At 43.9% G+C, this 14,255-nt stretch overlaps 1 non-coding gene across 1 annotated transcript; it reads left to right on the forward strand.

The window, feature by feature from the left end:
• The first annotated feature begins 8,186 nt into the window (after positions 1-8,186).
• LOC129022215 (U6 spliceosomal RNA) lies at positions 8,187-8,293 on the forward strand. The gene has a single exon (XR_008496299.1). It is a non-coding gene; the product is annotated as a U6 spliceosomal RNA (small nuclear RNA).
• The last annotated feature ends 5,962 nt before the right edge of the window (positions 8,294-14,255 follow it).

Raw genomic sequence — 14,255 nt, forward strand, 5'->3', positions numbered from 1 at the left:
CCATTATCTTCTATAACTACGGAATTATCAAAATCAGGAAATTAACACTGATAAAATACTGTTGTCTGATACACAGTTTATACTGAAATTTCATCAGTTGTCCCATAATGTCCCTTACATTTTTTCTCTTGGTCCAAGATTCATCGGTTGCATTTTGTTGTCATGGCTCTTGAGTCTCTTAATCTCTAATGCATCCTCAGGCTTTTTCTTCATGTTACTTTTTAAAGAGTAGTTAATATACCTAGCCTCCAGTTAGCCTCCTCTCCCTCAAAATTATTTTTTAAAATGACTTCGTAGTGATCCGGGTTATTAACATGGGTCACTGGACATAATACATCGAGGACAGAGTCTCATTCTTGTGATATTCCTGCCCAAAATGCTGTCATGTAGAAACAAGACAAATCCAAGATGAGGGAAAAACCTACAAAATAAACTTTTTTTTTTCCCCCGAGATGGAGTTTAACTCTCGTTACCCAGGCTGGAGTGCAATGGTGCGATCTCAGCTCACCACAACCTCCACCTCCTGGGTTGAAGCTATTCACCTGCCTCAACCTCCCAGGTAGCTGGGATTAACAGGCATGCGCCACCACGCCCAGCTAAGATTGTATTTTTTTAATAGAGGCAGGGTTTCTCCATGTTGGTCAGGCTGATCTCGAACTCCTGACCTCAGGTGATTCCCCCCGCCTCTGCCTCCCAAAGTGCTGGGACTACAGGTGTGAGCTACCTTGCCTGGCTTTCTACCATAAAGGAATTGCTTTGGAGGGGTGGCGGGGAGGAGGGGGCAGGTACACTATATGGGTTTTCTTTAAGTTTTCTGTTTTTTTAAAGAGATGGAGTCTCATTCTGTTACCCAGGCTGGAGTGCAGTGGTGCAATCATGGGCCCAAGCAATGCTCCCACCTTAGTCTGCGAAATTGCCGAGACAAGTGTGCACCACCACAGCTAGCTAAGGGAGTAGACTGTTTTAAAGGTAACGTTTAAAGAAGATGGTTTTTTATTTTTGTCTTTAGGAGGGAGCCAATTTGGAGATTAAGAGCTGCTGAAGGCAAAGCTTTGATGGCATCAGATTGAACCCCCCATTACTGCTGAAAGCAGAGCAAGTTCCCTAGCCCAGGGCCAAAAGGATTGGGAGGCAGATAAGTTGCACCCTCATCTATAAAACAAGACCTGCTATTATTGTGAAAAGTAAATACTATTATCAAAGCATTTGGCACAGTCACTCGTTAAATAGTAACTGCATTTAGGAAGACATTCTAAAATAGAAGAGCTAAACTCTCCGGGTGTGATGGCTTATTCCTGTAAAGGAGGCCAAGGCAGGCAGATCACTTGAGATCAGCAGTTGGAGACCAGCCTGGCCAACATGGTGAAACCCCATCTCTACTAATAATACAAAAATTAGCCGGGCGTGGTGGCGCAGGCCTGTAATCCCCGCTACCCTGGAGACCAAGGCAAAAGAAATGCCTGAACCTAGGAGAGGGTGTTGCAGTGAGCAGAGACTGCAGCACTGTACTCCAGCCTGAGCAACAGAGCAAGACCTCAAAAAAAGAAAAAAAAATAGCTAAACTCTAATAATAGTGCTCTAACCAACTTGAGAAAAAGGCAAAACAAAGATGCCAAATGTAGAATGTGGTGCCCAAGTATTAAAGTGTCTACTATCCCTACTTTCTCGGCGTTCATGAGCAGCCCGAGTGTACTAAATACATTACTGTTACTTTTGTCATACAAAGTTTCAAACACCAGTGAGAATAGTAGAATGAACCGCCCTTGTGCTCCTCTAGCTTTAACAATGTATACCTGTCTACTTCCTCTCCCAAATAATTTTGAAGGAAATTCTAGACATTTTATCTGTAGATGCACTATATAGCTCTTTAAAGACATCTAAACTCTCTTTAAATCTAGAGTCTCTCTTTTTGTCCCCTTGCATTGTGTTTATTGGAGAAGCTAAGTCATTGTCCTGGAGAGTTTCCCAGTCTTGATTTTGCTCATTGCAATCTCATGGCATCATTAAGTGTATTCTCCTGTATGCTGCATTTCCTGTAAATTAATAGACCTAGAGAAGCGGTTTTCTTTTATTTATTTTTTTTTTTTTTGTGAAGGGGTCTCACTCTATCACCCAGGTTAGAGTTGCAGTGGTACAATCAGCTCACTGCAACCTCTACCTCCTGGGCTCAAGCGATCCTCCCACCTCAGCCTCCTGAGTAGCTGCCACCATGCCCAGCTAATTTTTTGTATTTTTGGTAGAGACGGGGTTTCACCATGTTGCCCAGCCTTGTCTCAAACTCCTGACCTCAAGCGATCCTCCATCTTGGCCTCCCAAAGTGCTGGGATTACAGGCATGAGCCAACTGCGCCCAGCAAGAAGTGTGGTTCTGCCAAGGCACAGTGCCTCACGCCTGTAATTCCAACACTGTGGGAGGATTCATTGAGCCCAGGAGTTTGAGACCAGCCTCGGCAACATAGTGAGACCCCATCTCTACAAAAAAATTAAAAATCAGACATGATGCTGCCCACCTGTCCCATCTACTCAGGAGGCTGAGGTGGGAGGATCATCTGATCCCAGGAGGTTAAGGCTGCAGTGAGCCAATCATGCCACTGCACTCTAGCCTGGGTGACAGAGCGAGACCCTGTCTTTAAAAACCAAAAAAAAACACACGTGGTTCCCAACCAGCAGCATCAAAATCATCTCTGATGTTAGATGTTACAAATACAACTTCATTCTTCACCCCAGACTCTGAATCAAAAACTCTGGATAGAGTCAGGCACAGAAAGACAAACTTTGCATGTTCTCACTTATTTGTGGGAGCTAAAAATCAAAACAATTGAACTCCTGGAAATAGTAAAAGGATGGTTATGAGAGGCTGGGAGGGGTAGTAAGGGGGTGAGGGGTAAGTGGGGATGGTTAATGGGTCCAAAAAAGAATAAAATGTGGTATGTGATAGCACACAGGGTGACAATAGTCTGTAATTTAATTGTACATTTTAAAATAAAGACTATATAACTGGATTGTTTGTAACATTAAGGATAAATGCTTGAGGGTATGTCTGTGTAGTGTGGGTAATTAAAAAGAAAAAATAAAAATACAAAAAATGCTTGAGAGGATGAATACCCCATTTTCCATGTTGCGATTGTTACACATGGCATGCCTGTATCAAAGTATCTCATTTACTCTATGAACATATACACCTACTATGTACCCACAACAATTTTTTTTTTTTTTTTTTTTTTTTTTTTTTGGAGATAGAGTCTCCCTCTGTTGGCCCAGCCAACATTTTTTTTAAACAAATAAAACTCTGGGCCGGGCACAGTGGCTCACTCCTACAATCCCAGCACTTTGGGAGGCTGAAGCAGGTGGATCACCTGAGGGCAGGAGTTCGAGACAAGCCTGAGCAATGTTGTGAAACCCCATCTCTACTAAAAATACAAAAATTAGCCAGGCGTGGTGGTACATGCCTGTAATCCCAACTACTTGGGAGGCTGAGGCAGGAGAATCCCTTGAATCCAGGAGGTAGAGGTTGCAGTGAGCCAAGATCATGCTCCAGTATGGGGACAGAGCGATACTCTGTCTCAAATAAATAAATATTTAAAAAATAAAACTGGGTAGAGCGCAGCCATAGGTGTTTTTTAAAGCCCCTTAGGTGACTCTGGCACATACTAAAACTTAAGACCCACTATTCTAGCAGTTTTGTCAAATTCCAATTTTTAAAAAAATTTTGAATAGGATGTGCAAGTGCAGGTTTGTTACATGCATATATTTTGTCGGTGAGTCTGGGCTTTCAGTGTGCCCATCACCACCTTTATTTTTTTTCCAAAACTTCTTGGGGGCTGGGCATCGTGGCTCATGCCTGTAATCCCAGCACTTTTGGGAGGCTGAGGTAGGCAGATGACTTGAGCCCAGGAGTCAAGACCAGCCTGGGCAACATAGGGAGACCCTGCTTCTACAAAAAAATAGAAAAATTAGCCAGGCATGGTGACAGGTGCCTGTAGTCCCAGCTACTTGGGAGGCTGAAGTGGAGGATCACCTGGGCCCTGGAGGTGGAGGCTGCAGTGAGCCGAGATCGCGCCTCTGCCCTCCAGCCTGGGTGACAGAGCAAGACTCTGTCTCAAAAAAAAAGAAAAGAAAAAACAGGGGCGGGTGGGGTGTCCCACACCTATAGGAAACCAAGGTGGGAGGATTTCAAGGAGTTGAAGGCCAGGAGTTCAAGACCAGCCTGGGTAACTTAGCAAGACCCCATTTGAATGTCTTTTTTGTCATAATGGCAACCATTGATTATTTTTGCCTAGATACATTAAACCATGGACTTGTGGCTTTAAACATTTATTTCAATCCATTGCAGCTCGCCTTATCAATGCTACCTTTTTATTTTTTTCTTTTCAGTTAGGGTCTCACTCTGTTACTTAGGCTGGAATACAGTGGCATGATCACGGCTCACTGCAGCCTCAACCTCCTGGGGTCAAGCCATCCTCCCACCTCAGCCTCCCAAGTTACTGGGACTACAGGCACATGCCACCACGCCTGGCTAATTTTTGTATTTTTTGTAGGGACAGAGTTTCGCCGTGTTACCCAGGCTGGTTTTGAACTCCTGAGCTCAAGCAATCTGCCTGCCTCCGCCTCCCAAAGTGTTGGGTTTACAGATGTGAGCCACTGTGCCTGGCCTTCTAATCAATGTTACCTTCTGTCTTCGGTCAGTGGAACTCAACTCAATTTGTCTCCTGAGTCCTTTTGAAACTATTCTAATCTTGTCAGTTTCCCTGCTTTCTGGTATGGTAAGATTTCCAGGATCATGTTGTACGTTTTCAGTCCAGATCTGGAATCAGCCATTTCTCCAAGGAGCCCTGTTTTTGTTGGAAATGGTATTTAGCAACCAGTCTGGGCAATAAGCAAATTCATTGCCACTTGTTTGGTCATAGGCCTTTTCGGTGGACAGAGCTAGAAAAATATTACCTGATTCTCCCTCTAGCCACACAAATCATGTTACCTTCTGGTCATCTGAAGGTCCTCTCTTCTCCAAGCAGAAACCCTCTCAACTCTGCCTCAGTCAGTGCCACAGTTTTGAATCTCCTAACCATATGTTGTCTTCCTGCACTCTTAATTTGTGAGTGCCACTCTTTTTTTTTTTTTCAAGACGGAGTCTTGCTCTGTTGCCCAGGCTGGAGTGCAATGGCACGATCTCAGCTCACTGCAAGCTCTGCCTCCCGGGTTCACGCCATTCTCCTGCCTCAGCCTCCCAAGTAGCTGGGACTACAGGCGCCCGCCACCACACCTGGCTATTTTTTTTTGTATTTTTGGTAGAGACAGGGTTTCACCATGTTAGCCAGGATGGTCTCGATCTCCTTACCTCATGATCCGCCCGCCTTGGCCTCCCAAAGTGCTGGGATTACAGGCATGAGCCACCGCGCCCGGCTTTGTGAGTGCCACTTTTACAGAGTGGTGTCCACTGGTAGACAAAGCACTCCAGGTTTGCTCTAACCTGCTCAAAGCAAAGCAGTACATGGCTTCCCTGCCTTGATATATGGTTGCTCAGCTGACTTCTGGGCCGTTTCTGGCAAAGGGATAAGAGGATTAAAAGGAAACTGTTTCTCTAAGATCCTGCAGCCTCTTTTCCGCACCACCAGAGGGTTTAAAGCAGATAATGTGTCATCTTGCTCTGAATAATGAGTAGAGGAAGAAGGAAAATTCAGAGCCTTTCAATGTGATGCTAGAGTACACAACAGCACTATAAATGGAATGAGTAAATAAAGACTTCAAATTATAGTTTTCATCCACCTTGACCATTGCCTGCAGACCCAGCAGTAACTTAAGCCCAGACAACAGTGTGGCTGTGATCATAATAAGATGATCAGTGCTCGCTGGTGTTTTCAGGAAGTTTTTCAGGAAGCCCTCGAAAAGTATAGCACCATGAGTCATCATAGTCCAACTCATATTCAGTAAGCGTTTATTAAAAACTTTGGCCAGGCGCAGTGGCTCACACCTGTCATCCCTGCACTTCGGGAGGCTGAGGCGGGCAGATCTCTTGAGGTCAGGAGGTCAAGACCGGCCTGGCCAACATGGTGAAACCCCATCACTACTAAAAATACAAAAATTAGCTGGGTATGGTGGCAGGCTCCTGTAATCCCAGCTGCTCCAGAGGCTGAAGCAGGAGGATCACTTGAACCCAGGAGATGGAGGTTGCAGTAAGCCAAGATCACGCCACTGCACTCCAGCCTGGTCAACAGAGCAAGACTCTGTCTCAAAAAAAAAAAAAAAAAATACCTTACCAGATGTGTGGTAGATTACATTACTATAAGAAATATTTACTATCTCCTCTTTCTGCATTTATGAGTACTTCCCTCACTTGATTTTGGACGGTGGAATTTAGCAGGCATGACCTATTTGGTAGGCTGAATGATGCCCTCCCCCGCCCCCTAAAAGCTCCACGAGCTAATCTCCAGAACCTGTGAATATGTAACTTAACGTTGTAAAAGACACTTTGCAGATGTAATTAAACAATGTTCTGGAGATGCGATTATCTGGCTAGGCCCAGTGTAATCACAAAGGGAGGCTTTTTTTTTTTTTTACTCTCCAGCCTCCCTTATAATCTAGGGAGGCTGGAGAGTCAAAAATCAGAAAAAGTTGGTGTAAAAATGGAAGCAACAGTAGATTGGAGATGCTCTACTGTCAGCTCTGAAGATGGATGGAACCACGGAACAAGGAAACAGATTCTCCCTAAGGGAGCACAGCCCTGCCGACTCCCTGACTGGGCCCCTGCCTCCTTCCCTCCCTCCCTTGATTGGCCCAGTGAAACCCATTTGTGACTTTTGATCCCCAGAACCATAAGACAATAAATTTGTGTTATTAGGTTGGTGTAAATGTAATTGCAGTTTTTGCCATTACTTTGAAAATATTTTAGGCCGGGTGCTGTGGCTCACGCCTGTAATCCCAGCACTTTGGGAGGCCGAGGCGGGTGGATCACGAGGTCAGGAGATCCAGACCATCCTGGCTAACACGGTGAAACCCCATCTCTACTAAAAATACAAAAAATTAGCCAGGAGTGGTGGTGGGCACCTGTAGTCCCAGCTACTTGGGAGGATGAGGCAGGAGAATGGCGTGAACCTGGGACTCGGAGGTTGCAGTGAGCCGAGATGTGCCACTGCACTCCAGCCTGGGCGACAGAGCGAGACTCTGTCTCAAAAAAAAAAAAAAAATTTTAGGCCACCAAGTTTGTGGTAATTTGTTACCGAAGCTCCAGAAAAATTATTACAACACAGCTAAAGCCTTAAAACACACTTAAGACAACACCTTAAGACACACTTGCACACCTGGGCTTGCTCTCCTGCATCCCAGCTGTCTCCATGAGAATAATACACCTCAGCCAGCCTGCTGGTCCAAGAGGACAAGACACAGGCTGGCCAGAGCTGCCTGTGGGCCTTGGCCACCAGCTCGAAGCAGCACCCAGCCACATCAGCCAACCTGCAGAAATGTGAAAAGTAAAAACGTAGTGGTGTGTGCTACTCAGTTTTGGGGCTTAGCAACAATGATAGCTAACTGATACAGGGTGCTAGGCAACTCCACGTATGTCTCTGCAATAACTATACATGGTAGAAACTGTTATCCAGCATTTTACAGATGATGAAACAGGTCAGGTAAACCCACATGCCCAAAGTCACACACAAGGCAGCATTCTGAAGTTCAGTCGTTTCATTTTGCCTAAAAGAATATGAGAGATATCTTCCATTTTTCCATCCCAATTCCCTATTCACCTGTCTGAGCCTCAGGAAACTAGCCTCATGACTTCCTACACACACTTCCCTGCCCTCTGGTTCCTGAGTGGGACGTGGAGAGAGGGAGGAGATGGAAGTTAGGGTCTTTATTCCCACAGCACCCCACCCCCACCCCCGCAAACTTAACTAAGGCTGGCAGTGGCCTTCAACCAAAGGCCATAGTGTCTGGTGTACACAGCCCTCTTGTTCCAAGTCCCGGTAACCACTGCCTCCCCTTGTCCTAGCCCTGCCGTCTTGTGCTAACCATTGTAATTTTCCTACACCCTGCCCACACCATTATAAATAAGTTAATGATTTATTATATTCTCTTCAAATTACTCAAGTGGGAGTGTGCCTTCTGTTTCCTGTTGTGACGCTGCAGATAATAGCAAGTAAGTTAAGCAGTAAGTAAATATTTCCTATTTCAGAGGAATATAAAACATCACACTTAGTGCTTACTTCAGCAGCATATATACTAAAATTGGAACGATACAGAGAAGATTAGCATGACCCCTGCGCAAGGATGGCACGCAAATTTGTGAAGCATTCCATATTTTAATTAAAAATTATTTAAAAATAATAAATATCGGGGTAGATATGCAGGCAGGACGGGGCAAAGCTCTGAGGGGTAGGGTATGCAGGTCAGCATTATCTAGTTGTAATGGTTATGTTGGGTAATGGGCCACCTGGTGGTCTAGCTGGAGGCAACAAGGCTGTAGATCAATTGTTCAGCATTCTTTCCTGAGATGGGACACTCTCAACCTTGGTTTGATATTCCGGATCTCCTAAGGCCAGTTCCTGGAATTATTTAAATAAAAGGCATGGTTAAACATTAAGAGAGCACAGAAGAACAATATAGAATGGCTGGACTAGGTGTGGTGGCTCACACCTGTAATCACACACTTTGGGAGGCTAAGGCAAGAGGATCACTTAAGCCTAGGAGTTCGAGACCAGCTGGGGCAACATAGTGAGACTCTGTCTCTACAAAAAAATTAAAAATTAGGCAGGTGTGGTGGCGTGCACCTGTAGTCCTGTAGGTCTAAAACTGGCCTGTTTGGAGATTTGGTTATTATTTCACTCTCTCCTGATTTCCTTGAAGGTTTGATAACAATCTTGGTTTCAGGCTGGGTGCAGTGGCTCACACCTGTGAATCCCAGCACTTTGGGAGGCCAAGGCAGGTGTGTCACCTGAGGTCGGGAGTTCGAGACCAGCCTGGCCAACATGGTGAAAACCTGTCTCTACTAAAAATACAAAAATTAGCTGGACGTGGTGGTGGGTGCCTATAATCCCCAGCTACTCAGGAGGTTGAGGCAGGAGAATCGCTTGAACCTGGGAGGTAGAGGTTGAAGTGAGCTGAGATCATGCCATTGCACTCCAGCCTGGGTGACAAGAGCAAAATTCCATCTCAAAAAAAAAAAAAAAAAATCTTGGTTTCGGCTTGGTGGTGTGGAACTTCAGCATTTGCACTCCATTTTGGTTTGGTCCATTGGATCTAATACCAGAGCCCAGTCCAAATAATGAACTCCTAAAAATTTTATTTAACATAAGGAAGGGAAGGAAGGAGATAGAGGGAAAGCGGGCATGAGAAAGAAGGGAATGAGGCCAGGTGTGTGGCTCACACCTGTAATCCCAGCACTTTAGGGGGCAGAGGCAGGAGGATTGCTTGAACTCGAGTTCGAGACCAGCCTGGGCAACATAGTGAGACCTCGTCTCTTAAAAAAAAAAAGACTGAAGAAGAAAGGAAGTAGAGAGAAAGGAAGGAAAGAACTCTTCATTTATATTTCCTGGCTCTAGGTTTGCTAAATATATATGTATATTCTGACACTTTTTAAAACAGTAAAGAGGATTTTATTCAGGACTATTGGAAGAGGGGAGAAAGGTCTGCCTCAACCAAACAGCAAGGGCAAGAAGTGGGGATTTATAGCCAACAAGAAGAGTGAGGGGGTCATGGCTGAAAAATTACTAAGAGCAGACATCATGGGTAGGGGGATTCTAGCTAAACTGAACTCATAGGATTCTTGCTAGAGGCAGACCAAGGACATATATCAGAGGTGAAAGATCAGAAACTTGATCAGATATCAAGGATGGGGGATAACTTAGCAGGATTCTTATTAAAACTGGGCCAGGCAGGCCCAGGACAGGAGGGAGTGGAGGCCAAGTTTGGACAAGGAGAGAGCCTTTTGTCAGTTTTTTAAGTCACTCTTTGAGTATGAGCCTGGGGAACTGGAGAATTCATTTTTTTCTTTTTAAAATATAGATATGGGGTTTTGCCACGTTACCCAGGCTGGTCTCGAGCTTCTAAGCTCAAGCAATTCGCCCACCTCAGCCTCCCAAAGTGCTGGGATTATAGGCATGAGCTGCTGCACCTGGCTGAGAATTCAAAAACAGTAAAAATTAGTAAGATTAGAGTACTTTAATGTGGTGCTTCACAGTATACAACATTTTTAAAATCGGGGCTGGGCGCGGTAGCTCATGTCTGTAATCCCAGCACTTTGGGAGGCCAAGGCTGGCGGAAGTCAAGAGTTCAAGACCAGCCTGGCCAACTTGGCGAAACCCTGTCTCTACTAAAAATACAAAAATTACCCGGGTGTGGTGGCGCATGTCTGTAATCCCAGGTACTCGGGAGGCTGAGGCACGGAATCACTTGATCCTGGGAAGTGGAGGCTGCAGTGAGCCCGAGATCACACAACTCCACTCCAGCCTGGGAGGCAGACTGAGACTCTGTCTCAAAAAATAATAATAATAAAAATAAAATCAGTAACCTGAGGATACTAGATATCAACTCCTATGTCCAATTTATTTCATTAACCACTTTAGTAAATATTAGAACACTACATAGAACTGTATCATCAAATTGAACCACACTCCAATTTTCAGGGCAACTGCTATGAAATCAATAGTAGCAGCATCAGTCTGCACCATTTTCTTGGGCCTTGTTTGAAGCCACATTGCATACATCCTGCAAGTCTCTACTATTGACCCAATTTTTGGTTAATCAGTGAGCGAGGGCGGTCGTTGTGGTGATGAGTTAAATCAAGGAATAAATGTTTGTAAAGCGAAAATTTTCAGGAGCACGTCCTCCCACTATACAGTTCAAAAACAAACAAGAACCAATCTGGCAGGCTCGCTGAGCGTTTTTGGATCACATCATTTATTGTCCTGCATTTGTATGATTACCATATACCGTGTGGATTTTTTATTTTACAATAATTTGTATTCACTCATTTTCATTCATTCAGTTTCCAAGCTGCTTATTCCAATTCAGGGTCTCAGGTGGCAGCCTGTCCTAGCAACTCAGGACGCCAGGTGGGCGTCCCCCCAGACAGGATGCTGTCCCATCGCAGAGCGCACGTGCACACACACACTCAGACAGGAACCATTTAGACACGCCAGTTCACCTAAAGTGCACGTCCATGGGATGTGGGAGGAAACCAGGGTACCTGGAGAAAACCCATGCAGGCATGAGGAGAACATGCAGACTCCACACAAACAGTGGCCCTGGCTGGGAATCGATTTGTTTCCTCAACAACGTTATAACAAAAGGATGTTGAGTGTAATGATGTTATTTGAGGACTTGCTGTAATTAACCAACTGGCCAGCCGACTGAATCTTCATAGTTACTATTATTCCATGTGCAAACAAGAGAGCCAAAGAAGGAGAGAAGGGTTAGAAATCCATTTTTTTCTTATCAAGGTATATTCTTTTATCCATTTCATTACAGTCTTTTATCCATTTCATTACATTCTTTCCTGAGCAAAGTGGAAGTTCAAGTCAAAAGTCAGATGAAAGTCGCTTTAAAGTTCAAAGAGGAGAAGAAATGAACTTTTCTTTTGAGAGCATCTTTTGTGCCAGGTGCTTGCCCCTTGCTATGAGAAATGTCAAGATCTTTGCATCCATTGAAGTACAGAGTAAAAATTTTTTTAAAAACGCAAAGATGAATACAATGAGAGTTTGTGACCTCATGCCACATACCAAATCAGGACAAGGCTATCAATAATAGCACCTGAGATTCTCCGGGCTAGAATAAACCTCCACCATCATCTTGTTCTATCCCTTATCTGATGCTTGAGTCAGCTCTTACTTCATACCCAATCTGCTAAGCATTTTTTTTTTTGACAGGTTCTCACTCTGCTGCCCAGGCTGGAGTTCAGCCGTGCAATCTTGGCTCACTGCAACCTCAGCCTCCTGGGCTCAAGCAATCCTCAGGCACACCCCACTACGCCCAGCTAATTATCTTCTGTATTTTTTTGTAGAGACAGGGTTTTGTCATGTTGCCCAGGATGGTCTCAAACTCCTGGGCTCAAATGATCTACTCATCTTGGCTTCCCAAAGTGCTGGAATTACAGGCATGAGCCACCACACCCAGCCTGCTTAGCTGTTTTAAAATAAAAACTTTAGACAAATTAAATGTAACGGAGTTTAATTGAGCAAAGAATTATTGGTCAATCAGACAGCCCCCTAAACCAGAATAGGTTCAGAAAAACTCCAGGGTTGCTGCATGGTCAGAGAAGACCCATGGACAGAAATAAGAAAGTGACATACAAAAAACAGAAATGAGATACAGAAACAGCTGGATGTGTTACAACTTGGCATTTTCCTTATTTGAACACAGTTTGAACAGTTGGCCATCTTTGATTAACCAAAGCTCAGTGATTGGCATGAGGGTAGGTTACAGTCTGTACACATTCAGCTAGAATATACTTCACTATGTACAAAGAAATCTTTAGGCTGAATATAAGGAGGCAGATTTAGGCTAAACTTAATTTAACAGTTCCCTGCTTTTGGTCAACCTCTCAAAACTTCAGGCATTGATATCATTCTGTCATCATTGTAAATGTACTTATTTGGTCTCAAATCCCACTTGGAAACAGCAGAACAGTGAGTTTTGTGAGGGCTTTAGATTACCTTTTGGTAAGGGTTAGAGTAGAGGGGACCTCCTTGTGCTAAGATCTCCTATTTTCTATTCTACAATCTCTTGGTCTGTTTTAGGATCTATCTGCTTCTTTAAAGTTTTAGTTTGATTATTGTGCACTTAGCATGAATGACTCCATTTTGGTGTAATCTGTTCTGGTCTGTTGGGGTCTAGTACATGAGCTCACTCCAAACTTATGACTTGCCATAATTTTGTTTAAAATCCCTCCCCTTTTGGTTAAGCTCTCACTTAGGTAGGAATGTGACCAAAACTCAGGGCTTTAGCAGCAATCTCAGTTACCATCATCTGGGTTTCTAGTTTCAACACAAAACTTGCAGGTAACAGTGTCCTCATGGTTATGTTTTTTAAAATTTTGTTGTTCCAGTTGAAGAGAGACCATTTGACATTCCATGATGGCTGCGTGCCAACACTTAAAATTTTTGAGAGAATACAGTGTACCAGGGAGACTACTATTATTAATATGACTATCAGGAAGGTAATATCAAGAGTTTGGAGTATGTGCTGTAGAGTCCCCATGAACCAAACCAACAAAAATCAGATAGATCAAAGAATGAACTAAATAGAGTCGATTCGTTTCAACCAAGCACAAAATGAGTTATAGGGGATTTGTTAATTTTCTATAACTGAACCTCTATAAAACCCAATGTATTCTTCTATGTACAAGAAGTGTCAGCAACTGCACAGATATTTCTCTGTTCAGCCATTAAGTAATCTAAAGCAATTCTATTATCTAGCACAACCTTATTTATTCAATTTTTTTGAAAGAGGATCTCACTCTGTCACTCAGGCTGGAGATCATATCTCACTGCAGCCTCGATCTCCCAGGCTCAAGTGACCCTCCTGCCTCAGCCTCTCAAGTAGCTGGGACTACAGGCACATGACACCATATTTGGCTAATTTTTGTGTTTATTTTTTGTAGAGATGGGATCTTGTCGTGTTGCCCAGGCTAGTCACAAACTCCTGGGCTCAAGCAATCCGCTGGCCTCTGCCTCACAAAGTGCTGGGATTACAGACATGAGCCCCGCCTACTACAACTTAGCAAGAGAATTTAAAGTCTGTTGTCTAACAAAAAACCTTTGTAGTAGAATCTGTTATAGAGACGATTATAAGGGATAAATTTCTAATTATTTCCTCATTTACTCCAAACCATAGAAAAAGAGATCTAACAAATGATGCCCATCTAAAAGAGTGAAGCCCCCCTGGCGATGTTTCTTTTTCTTTTTTCTTTTTTTTTTTTTTTTTGAGAAGCAGTGAAAGTTTTTCAAAAAGTTTTAGAGCAGGAACAAAAAGAAGTAAAGTACACTTGGAAGGGCCAAGCAGGCAACTTGAGCAATCCAAGTGCCCTGTTTGACCTTAGACTTGCGGTTTTATACATTGGCATGCTTCTGGAGTTTTGCATCTCTCCTCCCTTGATTTTTCCTTGGGGCAGGCTGTCCACATGTGCAGTAGCCTGCCAACACTTGGGAGGGGGTGCATGCGTGGTGTGTTTACTGAAGCAGTGTGCGTGCTCACTTGAGGCATTTTCCCCTTACCAGCCGAGTATTCCTACAGAAAGTTCGTGTGCCAGTTAAACTCCACCACTTTGCC

Source organism: Pongo pygmaeus, chromosome 21 (assembly GCF_028885625.2).
Source record: "Pongo pygmaeus isolate AG05252 chromosome 21, NHGRI_mPonPyg2-v2.0_pri, whole genome shotgun sequence".
NCBI classification, from domain to species: Eukaryota; Metazoa; Chordata; class Mammalia; order Primates; family Hominidae; genus Pongo; species Pongo pygmaeus.